General features: G+C 34.5%; 1 protein-coding gene across 1 annotated transcript in view; it reads left to right on the forward strand.

The window, feature by feature from the left end:
• ptpn5 (protein tyrosine phosphatase non-receptor type 5) overlaps positions 1–15,626 on the forward strand; it is a 551,551-nt gene that overhangs the window by 277,027 nt on the left and 258,898 nt on the right. The gene's annotated exons all lie outside the window — the stretch shown is intronic.

Genomic DNA, 15,626 nt, shown 5'->3' on the forward strand with positions numbered 1-15,626 from the left:
ATTTTATTAAACAGTCTGTTTGTATAATTTTGCTTAATTAAAATTGTGTGATGTTTTAAAATGTAGATGTAAACAAAAGGAAAATAAAGTAGAAATTATGATCAATTGTCATATATTCATATGATTTCAAATGTCTTCAGTGTATAGCAAAAACAAAAGAATGGGTCTTGTCATTCCAATACTTTAGGAGGGGACAGTAGTTGTTACTGACATTTTCCGTGATATCGCCATTGCTTCTAAAGGTGTGGGGAGTAAGGGTGTGCATTAGAAGGAGTTTAAGTAAAGTTTAAGTTTAAATTGTACTACTAATAATAAGAAAAAGCCCATGTACAATATTCTTCATTGAATCCCAAGGTAACTGAGACAAATATATATAACAATAAAATCAAAATATTGATTATATAGACAAACATTAAATTACTATATATTTAAAATTAAGGATCAATAAGCAACACAGTCTGCTGGTAATAGAACTGTATGTAAGGTATCTATCAGGTCTAGCTAAGCCATTATGTTAAACACTGGCATAGGGAAATACACCATAAGGATTATTTGACAGTTTGTCAAGAAACTTCAGAGAATAGCACTTTTTGTAAATGATATTTGGAAGCATGTGATTATAGCATTGGTTGCAGTAGCAGGTTAGCTAATGGTATGTAAAGTCAAAGGATGGAACATTAGTGTCTTAAAATAACCAAATTACTGCAGCTCTGACCCAAACTTATCTACCTTTTTAACATACACTGGTTGACAACTTGAATTAGTGTGTAATGTATTTGTAGACTTCATTTTATGGGGAAAAAAATCTGCTACATCTGTTATTTAGTTATCAGAGCTTTGTGTTTTACCTTTGCAATTTTCCTGGTGCTCAACCAGTCTGAGTTGATTGTTGTCTAAAAATCACTTTGTTAAATGTATGTTTATATGTATTACTTACTTTTATTTATTTATTCAGTTTCTTGAATCAAATGGCATGAACCCAGGTTGAAATGTAAAATTAACCTAATTTTTAGCCATCAAATCTGCATGTGGTGCATGCCATTTTTATGTATATTTGTATTTAATGTTTTAGGTTTGTTCCTCCTGTCCTCCAGCAACCTCCTCTTATAGGCAACTTGTCAAGCTTTCTTATGTTACATGCATATGAATGTATTAGAGCTTTAAAATTATTTGTAAAAGATGACACCTTTTAGGATTAAAAATCTTTTACTCTTACATATTTAACACAGTACATCTGTAGCCTTCAACATTGTTTATCTCAGGATAAATGAAACCGAAGGGGCTGCAATATTTGTCAGTCATAGGATGACATACTTCTTTGTATTAGTAGAGTGTAGATATTCCAGTATAGACATATGGCTGTCTTTCTGAAACTGCTATACCTCAGCCTTGGAAAACACACATTTGGATCTTTCACATTTGACTCATATGACACATGAGAACTTTCATCCAATTTATGTGCTTTCAGGTAAAAACTAAAAAAAAAAAAAAACAAACAAACAAAAAAAAAACTAAAAGTAGAGACTTTAACATAAATAAAATACTATGTAATGGATATTTATGTATATTACTGTGTTAGAATAGACACATCAGGGGTTGTTTTGTTTGTTTTGTCTAAAATATAAATCATGGTTTAACTATTACATTTCTATGAATTGCTTACAATTCAGGACAGGAGTTCCGAATGGATACTATGGTAGATAGTGTACAGTACATGTTTATATTGTTGATTCAGTGATTCATTTTGCATATCTGCAAAGCAAAATCTGTATAAAATACTTTGCTCTTACCTCACTTTCTATAGCATGTACTATTTTGCTGTAAACATCTCAGATTGTCCTTTTTTCTATTGAGTTTTGTTCTGTATTGCATATCTAGTTACCTCAGGTCAGACCTCTCCAGAGCTGCTAATTGTACAAATCAGGACTTACTGTACATTGTGTTTCTAAAACAGTTGTGTTGTATTTCTAATACAAACTTGGATACTGTTTTATGGAAGTGTTTTTAAATAGTTTTTTTGTTCTGTTCATTGAGTGTAGTGTAGAATATCTTTTAATGTGTACTTAAAGAAAAAAACAGGTCCTTTAATGTACTGACATTAGTGCACACAATTACACATTACCATATGGATGTACAATGCATACTGTACTTTAGGGTTGAACAGAATAGTCAATTAATGCATTCACCAGTCGACGCTGTGGGGATATCTGTTTAACTAGTCAAGTGACTTTGTTACATGAATGCATTTTATGAATTAATAGTGTTAAATGATATTAGATTTTTTTATTTGTATTTGTTATTTAGCACATTTTGTGCACAAGTTTATACTTATGTTTATGTGAGTGAATCTGGAAATATATTTTGTAGCCTGTGTGTGATTATTAATTAATTAATTCATTTGCAATTATTGTGCACACTCAAATAAAACAGCCAAAAATAGTAATTTAGGACTGGATAATTAATAACATTTTTTACAGTACAAACATACTTAAAGACACACAAATAAAAGCACATATGAACACTATTGCTCAAAGCTGATTCACATCCCAGAAAGATTATTATTGTTATTCAGATTTCCACTTTGCAAATTTGCTGATCTATATCTGGGCTAAAAATCTAATATCTTCCACTAGTTTATCAGAAACACATCTTCAGGCAATTTATGTCTATAACAACAATACCTATGCTCATTGAAATTGATTTATAATTTAACCTATTTGCTTGTTAATGTGGATTTACATATTAATAACGTTATAGAATAAAAATGAAAATTAAGCTTTACACAAAGCATGTAGGCTGGTACAAAAGCAGGTAACATTGCTTGCAATTTTAATATTACATGAATTTTTACAAACACTTTTTAAGAGTTTTAAATGAATTTTACAATATTACAACAAAGGATACATGAATGATTGATAGTTGAATAAACAGCAGGGTATAAGCAAACAGTTCCTAAAGATATAAATAAGCTTTTAGTTTGTCATTAGAGCACTGCAATTTAGTTTCTAGGAAGAAGGTTTGTCATCTCTTACAATTAAATGTTTTAAATGCAGTATTTATGAAATAAGTAAAGTAGTATATAACAAATGAGCAAAGATCATTACTGTTATTACAAATGACAGGCATAGAAATACTGTATACAAACTCAAGGGAATGACAATTCACAGTAAAAAATAAAGCTTTCCTCATTTAACCTCATTTGCAAAATAGTACTGACCAGTCCTCTTTGAACACCTATCACATTTTTGCTTTTTTATTATACATTATAAACCCCTCTTACTGTCTACTTGTGAATCTGAATATTTTCTTTCAAATGAAACAGCATGTGACTGTGTAGTCACTACTCTAGCATTGCAATATAGTGGAATATTAGATACTCACAATTATTCTCTGCTACCTCAGCTGTGCAATGAAAACCATGTTCAATGTTTAAAGGTTACTTGTGAATGAAAATTCATAGCTTTGACAAAAGGGTTACTGATTATTGACTGAAACCGTAGCTCATCAGACATACAGTTAACACAATAAAAATATATTTTTCTCAAGAGTCTTAGTGGCAGATGAGTGTCACACTGTTTCTGGGAGGCAATATTTTTCCAATATTCATTTGTCCAGTTTCTATGTTCCTCAGATTCTGGACCTGGTTGACAACATTAGTCAGTTATTACTTGATGTGCATTTTGAGATATTTTTCTGCTCTCCATAGTTGTAAAGTGTGTGAACTCAAACCACCCTACCTGTCACCAAAACTGTGCCATGATCAAATTCACTGAGATCACATTTTCCAACATATTCTGTATGTGCATGATTATAGCAAAAATGAGCAGATATACAGGTGCCTCTAATAAAATGGTCAGCATCATGTTCATAAATTTAATTTCCAAAAACATGACAGTCTGTTAAAAAACAGACCATGACAATATGTTGAGTGTAGGTGGTATGTGCCCAATGTACAGAACAATTTCTGGTTTAATTCAAAAAATGTGAGAATGAAAGGGGGTTATTAGAGTGGTTAATGTCTGTGCATTTTATATGGTGAAAAATAGTTATAACTATTGGTATATTTAGTATTTAATAGTAGTTTAGTGTCTTTTTGTGTAGTTGGGGTGGAATTCTGCTGAGATCTTGCCACCATGCCTGCAAGTCCTTGCACTTTCTCAAATGTTTGGTTTCATTCTGCAGGATTCCAATCCACACCTTCTGTGTACACTGAACAGTACTTTTAAAAGTACAGGTTATGTACATGGTTATCATTTTAGAGTACGGAAAACCATTCTTGCATGCATGTTCTCAAACCGCTTTCTTGTGCATTTATTTAGTTTATCTAGTTATCTAGTTATTTAATATATTTTCTTTGCATTGTTGTCCCACAGAATTAAGCATATAAAATGCACATATAAATCATGATAAAGATTGCAGTTTGTTACATCTTATCTCTCTTGGTGATGTGTGAAATTTCATCACTATATATTCATATATAATAGAAAGTCTAGAATATAATGAATACAAATGCACATCATCTTCAGGAAAGGGCTGCATCCCATCTTATTTGATTCAGGGAATAAACGTTTTAAACACTGTATACTTATTTGGAACTGCCCTAGTATCCTTTTTGTATTAATGTCAGTTTGAGTTAAAAAAAAAAAGTTTTTATAGTAATATATAGATATACCGAGTGAAAAGCTTAACTGTTTGCATGTAAATAGTACCCTGTTTTTATCTGCTTTAAAAAAATCTGAATTTGTAATGCAACACTTTCGTTTTTTGTAACATGGACAAGTACTTTTTAATTACTATTATTGCTATTATTTTGCATGGTACATAAGTGTATACCTTTTAATAAATTAATAGTCTGATGGCACAACAGTTATAATATTAATATATATTAATAAATAATATAATATTAAAAAATGTTGCTTTAAGACAGATGGGTATACCCAAGATGTCATCTGCTGCATAGAGAAAATGTGTAGAGAAAATAAATATTTTCTCTACACATTTGACTAAAACTGATTTTCTTACTGTTGTGGGTATAGTTGTTTGTGATTTTGCAGGTAAAACTTAAATTAAACAAAATCATGGCCCCCAACACCTCAGGGATGAACATCAAAGAGATATAGCTTGGCCGTCAATACTAATTAATTGATTGATTGATTGATTGATTGATTGATTGATTGATTGATCAATTAAAAAACAAATCAAATGGTAAATTTTCCTTTTTTAAAGCAGTGCTTTTTGCCAGTTATTCCATTTAAAGTCCAGTGTAAACACTGTGCTACATATTCTGTAATAATAAAAAAGAAACTCTAATAAACGTGATTCATATTCTCCTAGCACTACCATAATAGCACAGGTATAGTTTTTGCTTAAAACCAGCTATTATTATTTGATCTGTTCTGTTTATGTAAACATTTCAGCTTGGAAATGGCCTGAAATGAAAAAAGACACAGCTTATTGCTTCACCTGTCTGTCTGTCTGTCTGCCTGTCTGTCTGTCTGTATGTCTGCCTGCTTGTCTGTCTATCTATCTATCTATCTATCTATCTATCTATCTATCTATCTATCTATCTATCTATCTATCTATCTGTCTGTCTGTCTGTCTGTCTATCTATCTATCTATCTATCTATCTATCTATCTATCTATCTAGTTGCACTGTCAACCCAAGCCTCAGACATAAATTTTATAGCCAACAGGACCTCATTTCCAGATTGACTGTTTACAATTTCACAAAGTATGAACACTGTATCAATTTTATTTTTCAAGTTTTAGTTTAAAATTTTTGCACATAATCTTTGTAATGCTGCTTTATTTCTAAGTCATTTCTGATGTCTGTTTTCTGGGCACTTGAAAGAGATACTTGTGAAATTTGTGTTTTTCTTTCAGAATGCAGATTGACTGTAACTGATGTAGAGTCTAATATGATTTTTAAAACTTTTATTATCTGTCCTTTGGCATGGTGTAATTGTGAGTTTTATGGAGTTTTAATAATTTTATTTATTTATTTATTTGTTTGTTTGTTTGTTTATTTATTTGTTTATTTATTTGTAATTTCCATTTACCATTCCCTGGAAGCTACAACTTTCTTTTCAAAACCACTGTTCATTTAATAAATTATGGTGTGCAAATTCTTGGTGTTTTTTCATTGCAGGATTACCTTTTTCAGAATGTTTTACATAGTATAAGATTCATTAATATGGTTTCCCTGCAGATATTTTTATGGGAATTATGAATATGTGCATTAGAAACACTGAAAAGTTGCCTAAAATTGAAAAACTGGGTACACATCAATGTTATTGTGGCATATCCTATTTTACTCAAATTCATTTATTTAATTAATTTTATTACTCAAATTGGCTACTTGGGTCACTCTTCATGTTTGTGCACATAAAACAAATATCTCTTGAAAATGGGACAGTTACATTTAACATTTAATTTCCCATCTGAAAGTCAAATTCAAGTCAAAGACATCCTTTATTTGTCACACACACACACACACACACACTTGATTTTTTCTTAAAAAATATTGTTCATCTTCATCACTCGAAATTTGAAGGAAAATTAGCCTAATCACTATCTACCACTGTTCTAACAGCATGTTATACAAAATAAACAATGCACTTCAATATAAACCTGTTGTTCAACATAAACCTGTTGTGCTAAAATGTTTGAGGGTTACAGCTGTCAAAAAAATACTAGAAAGTGTTGGTGCATTTCTTTTTAATGACTTCAGTACATAATCTGCAAAATAATTTGTAAACTAGCCACTTTTGTGCCAGTCCCAAACCAAGATAAATACAGAGAGTTGCATCAGGAAGGGCATCTGGTTTAAACCGTCAAATTTAAACATGTGAATCATGTGTGAATTCCATATGGGATCAGTCGAGGCCTGGGTTAACAACTGGATAGTAGTTTAGGAAGGAGAGGAGGGAGAAGGGTCCATAGACAGAGAGAGAAGAGGAAAGGCAGGAGTATAGGTCTGAGAATAGGGACTCTTAATGGTACAATGACAGGGAAAGGTAGAGAGCTGGCGGACAAGATGAAGAGAAGAAAGGTTGATATACTGTGTGTGCAAGAGAGCACAATGTAGTATTGGAGGGGGATACAAACCATTTTAGGCCATCCTTAAAAATATTTTGGTTTGCAGTAACAGTAAAAAAAAAAGGGTCGGTAGGTAGGTCTATATTTTTTTTTTAAGTTTCAATGTAAAAAAAAGTACAATTTTGGTGACGGTGATTACGTAGGTATGAATTTAAACAAATTAGCATATCGTGACATCACTGACTGGGTCTTCAACCCGTGCGGACAAGATGAAGAGAAGAAAGGTTGATATACTGTGTGTGCAAGAGAGCACAATGTAGTATTGGAGGGGGATACACACCATTTTAGGCCATCCTTAAAAATATTTTGGTTTGCAGTAACAGTAAAAAAAAAAGGGTCGGTAGGTAGGTCTATATTTTTTTTTTAAGTTTCAATGTAAAAAAAAGTACAATTTTGGTGACGGTGATTACGTAGGTATGAATTTAAACAAATTAGCATATCGTGACATCACTGACTGGGTCTTCAACCCGTGCCTTCAGGCACATCATTGCAAACCTCATTTTGATGCAGGCTATATAGACCACAAACAAATTTGTTTGAACGGTGACCGCGAACATTTTGTTTACTGCAGCCGTAGCCATCATTACCAAGTGCGAACCGTTGACTCTGACAGTGAATGAGAGTACGAGAAGAAGCGAACGCACAGGCCATAGTGTGACATCCGTTTACCAATACTGTAAACATAGATGATGTCACAGGTTTTTATTTAAAAGAAAGAACGTATCCTTTGTTTGTATGTATCCCTAGGCAATTTATATATTTACAATACTTACTAAAATATAATTAATAATATTTTATTGCTTTTGTATTAGTTGTCCAAAGAGTAAAAAAAAATTGGTCGTTCTTAACGCAAATTTACAACCGGCAAGTTGGTCGGACTTAAAGCAAAAAAAATAAAAAATTGAGTCGGTCCTAAATTGACAGGGTCGGTCGGGTTACCGCAAACAAGAATATTTTTAAGGATGACCTTATTATGATGTGGATAGGGAGAGAAATGTGATCCTAAGCGATGAATTTGTGAAAAATGTTTTAGAGGTGAAAAGAGTGTCAGACAGGGTAATCAGTTTTAAGTTAGAAATTGAAGGGGTGATGTTGAATGTCATCAGTGGTTATGCGCCACAAATAGGCCGTGAGTTAGAAGAGAAGGAGAGATTCTGGAGTGAGTTAGATGAGGTGATAGAGAGTGTTCCCAGATGGGAGAGAGTAGTGATTGGAGCAGACTTCATTGGGCATGTTGGTGAGGGGAATAAGGTGATGGGCAGGTTTGGTGTTAAGGAAAAGAACCTGGAACAGATACTGTAGTGGTACTTGCTAAGTGGATAGAAATTGCTGTAGTTAACACTTATTACCAGAAGAGAGAGGAACATAGAGTTACAACATAGAATGGAGGTAGGAGTACACAGGTTGACAACATTCTATGTAGACAAGGCAATCTGAGAGAGATTAGTGACTGCAAAGTAGTAGGAGAGAGTGTATCCAGACAGCATCGGACGGTGACGGGTAAGATGTCTCTGGTGGTCAGGAAGAAGAGGAGAGGAAAGATAGAAAAGAAGACCAAGTGGTGGAAAGGATGTTGTGAGGAATTCAGACAGAAGCTTTGACTGGATTTTGGTGGTCAGGAAGAGCGTCCAGATAACTGGGAAACTACAGCAGGGTGCTAAGTGTGTGATCTGGAAGGGGAAAAGAAGATAAAGAAAATGCTGGTGGAAGGAGAAAGTACAGGACACCATGCAGAGAAAGAGGCTAGCTAAAAAGAAGTGGTACATAGAAAGGACCGAAAAAATAGACAGGACACAAGGAATCGCAGCGCAGATTGAAAAGGGGTGTGGCCAAGGCCAAACAGAAAGCATACAATGAGTTGTATGCCAGGTTAGACACAAGAGAAGGTTCAATTTATTTGTATAGCGCTCTTAAAAATTCACATTGGCTCAAAGCAGCTTTACAGAACTATAGAATCAGAAATATATATATATATATATATATATATATATATATATATATATATATATATATATATAATAATAATCATAATACAAATAAGAAAAAAATACATTTAAATACAAGAATAAATACATACATTTAAAGTTTAAAATTTATTTAAATATATCAATTTAAAATACTATATATCTCTAACATCTATCCCTAATGAGCAGGCCAGAGGTGACAGAGGCAAGGAAAAACTTCCTGAGATGATATGAGGAATTAACCATGACAGCAGTAACCAGGCTCAGAAGGGAACCCATCCTCATTTGGGTAACACTGGACAGTAAATAATGTAAATGTTAATAATGTCATTTCTACAACAGTTTACAAACTCTGAGGACCCAACACTCACTCCTTCCTGCCAAAGTCTTCAAATGATTGCTCATAAAGTCCAGACCATAGAGCTGACTGACACAAAATGGTTCAAGGCATGACGGTCTCCGGGCGGCTCCATCCACAGCAATCCCATGAGTCACTGGATGACCATGCAGATCAATCCCTGGCAGGGTGACCACCAGGCGACAAGACTCCAACCAGGGGTAGAACATCAGAATTGATATTCTTTAATACTCCAATTGATGTACTTGCCAGGGTCCTTTGCCCACAGGGTCCTTTGCGCACAGTTTCATGGTCTGTGATGGTGCATAAAGCAAGATTATGTCTATGGTGAAAGATGACAAATTTTTGAAAAGGGGACGAAATAACTTTTTTATTATTTACCTAGAAAGAACAAAAGTGAAATGTTAGAACATACCCCACGTTGTAACATGTGAGTGTACATTGTATACATGTTGATACAATGACCATATGGCATCTTAAAATCCACCAGTGTACTTACTTGCTTATTAATCTGTCTGTGTAGGCTACCTGTGAATTAGTTTAGGCATACATGGTCCTTTCACTGTTTACCCACATTCTTTGGGCACAAGCCATATTACATTGCAGATGCTGTCTAAAGGCAGTGGCTAAGTATCTCCTGATCTGATCTGAAAACTTGCTGATGTTCTGAGTAACCAAGAGAAGTGTTCTCCATCACTCTTTTTTGGGAAATATATCATATCAAATATCACTTTCATAGAGACAATTATATGTCAATTTCTGGATATTATGCTGTTTTCTGCTGGTTTTTCCCCATCTATCGAAAGAACAATAAGAAATCTATTAAAATATGTTGCTGTTGTTGTTGTTGAAATAAACAGATTGTTAGACTGATTTTTGTTAAGGTTTAAGACTGTTCTGAAAAATGTTCCTGGGGCAAGGTGGCTTAGTGGTTAGCATGTTCGCCTCACACCTCCAGGGTTGGGGGTTCGTTTCCCGCCTCCGCCTTGTGTGTGTGGAGTTTGCATGTTCTCCCCGTGCCTTGGGGGTTTCCTCCGTGTACTCCGGTTTCCTCCCCCGGTCCAAAGACATGCATGGTAGGTTGTAAGACAACCTCCCCCGGTCCAAAAGACATGCATGGTAGGTCTCTGGAAAAATTGTCCGTAGTGTGTGAGTGCGTGAGTGAATGAGAGTGTGTGTGTGCGCCCTGTGATGGGTTGGCACGTCCAGGGTGTATCCTGCCTTGATGCCCGATGACGCCTGAGATAGGCACAGGCTCCCCATGACCCGAGAATAGTTCGGATGAGTGAGTGAGTGAGAGTTAAAAAATATTCCCATGTTAAATATATAATTAAGAGATTGTACCTACTCTAAGGCTAAAAAAGCAGTGACCTGTTTTACACTTAAACTAAGTTTTAATGTACTGAAAATCTCAACATGTTTTCTGTTATCTTTCTATTTCCTTTGATCTATTCTGAATGCTACTGAGTCACTACCATTGCCAAGGAATATTTAGTTTATTGTTAGTAATAATTAATTTAAGTGTATAAAAAAATAAAGATTTTAAAATTAATAAAGAAAACGTGAGAACGAATGTTCAAAAACAACGATTCGGCGACCACAAGCGAAGCTGTGGCGAGTGATGGTTACAAGATTTTGTTTGCCAGGAGATGGCAGTAACGCTTTTACGGGTGAGCTCTTAGTAACAAAAAGAAGAAGAAGAAGAAGAAGAAGAGGAAGAGGAAGAGGAAGAAGAAGTACCGTGACCGGTTGCCATGGCCGTGATTTTTTCGCGTAATTGGTTCCTATCGTTGTTGCTTTTTTACTTGTGGTGAAAACATTTCCATTATATTAAGTCAACAAATTCAATTGACACGGTGCTTCATATGTAAAGCACTTTGGAACTCTAGAGTATACTGTAATTCATTTGATAAGTTATTTGATCATTTATTGACAGAGCCTAAGTGATATCTGTCGAATTCCCAACTAACTTCACCTCGGTCTTTAACAGCCCCAATCACGTAAACTATGATGAATGTAATAGTTAACGAGCAAAATAATAAGTTGTATAAGAAAAGAAACAATTAATATATTTTTTTTGTCCAAATCTTTATACAGTCCAGTTTGTGTTACTGTCCCAAACAACCTAAAAACACAAGTTTAAATAAATGAAATCTTGCCAGGGTTTGAGTTTCTAGTCCCAGGTTTCAAGCTGCACTGTGTGTTGTAGCATGAATGTGCAGTGCATTTCAACAACACCAAAAACTTTGCCAATGAGGCCAGAATTAGTTATTCAAATTATACATTCATCCTTTCTTTCTTTGTTTATTTAGTCTTTAATTATAGTTATAATGATGTGTTGTAGATGTTATTGGAAGATAATGTGTGTCTTAATCTGTGTGTGTCATATGGCGAGGTTGAACATTTCTGTTGAACGACAGGTTGACATCAGCACGTTTTATGGTCCTGGGGAGTCTAATCATATCAGGTGCTTGGCCGAAATGTGTGACTATCTCTATTCAGGTTGTGCCAGAATGACACGTGCTCCTGTCACCAAACCCACCAATTTGTGAAGGCAATTTTTAAAGTGAAGCTGAAACTGGCATGTGATGTTAAATATAAACTCCTTTCTTAATGAAATATGCTCCAACAAGCAATCCAGATGCTATTGTGTGTATTATTATTATTGTGATTGTTATTTTTATTTATTTTGTATTATTCCTTTTTTTATTCTGTATGCAATATACATTTGTATATTTATCTTCAAGAAAAGTGTGTGCTATCTTTTTTCTGCACTTCTCCTAGTCATCCTCACTATTAATGTTGGGAATATAATAAAGCTGTATTTCTTCATCAAAAAAGCATTCTTTCAGCAAACTGAGTTACAAAAGACAAAAACAACAACCCCACAGGTGCAAGTCAAAATGGAAAATAAATGAATACAACATGAATAGAGCATGAATAGAAATTCAAATCACATCAATGCATGATGTAGTGGTGTACATTTGGTCATGTAATCGATCCTGACTTTCAGTCTTCATCAATCCTGATGTTCTACCCCTGGTTGAAGTCTCGTCGCCCGGTGTGCACTATTCTGTGGATTGATCTGCATGGTCAGCCAGTGACTAAATGGTTTGTTTTGAATGTGGCCACCCGGAGTCTGTCACGGCTTTTTTTGAACCACCGTTGCGTCAGTCAGCTTTGTGGTTCGTGGAAAACTTCTAATATAAACTTCAACTATAAACTGTTGTAGAGCAAAATAGCCTGAATTACACATCTTGAAACCCCAGTCTGCTTTGAAAATTTGCATGGAAAAGGTTTTGTGTCTTGAGTCTTGTCCTAGAATTTGACTTCCTTTTATTAAGCACACAGCTGTTTCTGTTTCAACATATACATATAAAATTGATGATCATTAGCTCATTCTTGGTTAATCAAACACCTTACCTGATCCTAGAAAATCATCCTACACATCACCCCTATATTATCCAGAGTGCATTGACTCTCAGCCAAATTTCACACTGATTATAAAATACTTCTACTGGCCTAAAAACCATTGAATGGTCTCCTGCCACAGTACACAAGTGATCATTTGGCTTTTATGATCTGACTTTTTCAATCAAAAGGTGCAGACTATTTGGTAGTACCTCAAGTACTAAATGCTACAACAGGGGGCATATCTTTTTTTTGCATATCTCCTGCAGTTATGGAACAGCCTTCCAATTAGTGTTCGAGACACAGACACAGTCTCAGTGTTTAAGGTTTGCTGTCTGTGGAGTGGTTAGAGTATGCTTTATGTCTTTGTCACCTTCTGGCTTTCCCTTGTAGTTATGCATAACAAGCTAGCCTTGCAGGAGTCCCTGTCTGCACTTGGCACATAAAATACTTTTTCTTTAACTATCACATGATTACAAGCATACCTAATCCGTGCCACTCCTGAGCTCCCAGTGTTCTGATTTACTATTGTGACTGCTTCTTCTTTCTGGATTTACCTGATACATCCTGATGCCCTACCTCTGTTGGAGTCTTGTTGCTGTGCACTTTGATGGGGATAAATCTGCATGGACAGCCCTGTAACCCATGGGATTGCTGTGGATAAAACCACTTGGAGAATATCATGCCATCTTTGATCTGCCATTGCCCCATTCAGCTTTGTGCTCTGATCTTTATCAGTGAACATTTGAAGACTTTGGGAACAATGAATTAGTGTTAATTCTATAATGAACTGACCTACTGTATAAGTTCCCCTGGAGCTACTGTTTGCACAATTCTACTTCACTGCAAATTGTTCTAGAAAACACATTATTAATGCAAATTATTGACATTATTTACTGTCCAGTGACACAGATCCAAAAAAAAGATTAATAAATAATGCTAACAACAAACACCACGTACACTATATTATTAGTATACATTTTTCATTCACCAGCCAATATGGCTACTCAATTTTTAGTAGTACAGTAACTGGCAATACAGCACTAGTACTCACTAAAAACAGCATTCTACATAAACCAGACTATCATAGTTAAGTCACAAATTTTATTTAAATATATTCATATAACATCTTCATTTTATATTATTAATGATGAAATCCGACACACAGAAGCAGACGCATTTTTGGTTTGCTGCAGCCGGCAAATTAAAATTTTGATGTCATGAATACGAAGAGGACTCAATTAGACATTGAACATTTTATTTGAAAGTAACCTTCAACCCAGCGTCTTTTTTTGTTAAGGTTACAAAATGTTCAAAATGCTTTTGTTTGCCTGCAGAAATAAAATTTCGTTTCCTCGATAGCAGTTCATTGATTTCATAAATGCAACACACTACAGTTTTTTCTATACTTTAAAAACGATATATGCAGTGTTATCTTCATTTTAGAAGTCAAAAGGGTTTTGTGGCTCCCTGTTTTTTTTTTTTCTGTGGGAAACGGGTCCAAATGGCTCTTTGAGTGTTTAAGGTTGCCGACTCCTGGTCAAGGGGAATACTTACAAACCTTCAATATAAATGAGTACACACTGCCCAAAATTCACAACTTAAGGGAGACTGAAACTATTCCTGATTAATCAGAGAGAATCTGATTAATCTGAGAGAACTAAAAAGCTTAGACCAATCTATCTAAGCATAGACCAACACTATAGGATCAACGACGCTATACAATATGACAAAATTCATATAAGATTAGAACAAACTGAGTTGAGCAGGTACAGTAGTACACAAAAGTCAGAATCCTACCATACCAGAAGACAATATATTCAAAATAAAGAGTTAAAGCACACTGGAGAGTGAGGTGGTACAACTTCAATATGAATGAGTATGTCCTGCCCACAATTCACACCTTAAGGGAGACTGAATATTTAATGCATTTTGTAGTTCACTAGTACAGAATTTCTGCTAAACCTGCTAAACCTCATAGCAATGGCCTGAAAAGTAATATAATCATCCCAGGCCAGAAGTACCTTTTGATGTTTCCATTCATGGTTTTTATTTGGCCACACTGTGGTCATAAATAAACTGCAGTAAATCTGATGGAAGACCTGGTCTGCTGAATTTATAACAAAAATTGCCTGTAAGTTTAATGAAATACAAATTGCTATATATATAAACTGTCAGGAACAGCTTGGACTTCCCTGTCTGAACACTAGGGGGACATTTTGTCTTGTGCCATGTGACATCTATTCTGCCTATGCACACCTTCCCTTGTGTTTTCAGTAATTGTCTTCCCAGATTATACCAGTTGTCTTGTGTGTTTTTTTGCCCTAATTTCACAAATCTTCATTACTTTGTTGCAGAATATTATGTTGTCAATATACAATTGACTATTTCCTATAACTTTACTTTTACAAACAATTACTGTAACTTAGGATCCATTTTCAAATGATCTACGAGTGCTGGGATAGAGATCCGGCACACACAAAGTTGAATCAGATATTTACAATCCTATGATGATGATGATGACGATGATGATACCTGTTATTATTTTGGATGTTTGTGTGGAAAAATCACTTATCACCTTGATCAACAACTCACCATATTATTATATTCACTGCTTCATATCTATAAGTACTGCATTATCAGGACTGTCAGTCATCAAATCATCTGTATATATTACACACACTACTGCTGCTATATATTGTACAAAAAGCATAATATTGCACAATATTGTTATTTGCACTCCCACACTTTATGTACATAACTGATCAGTCATATTCTATATTCATATTTAATAC

Source organism: Tachysurus vachellii, chromosome 23 (assembly GCF_030014155.1).
Source record: "Tachysurus vachellii isolate PV-2020 chromosome 23, HZAU_Pvac_v1, whole genome shotgun sequence".
Lineage (NCBI taxonomy): Eukaryota > Metazoa > Chordata > Actinopteri > Siluriformes > Bagridae > Tachysurus > Tachysurus vachellii.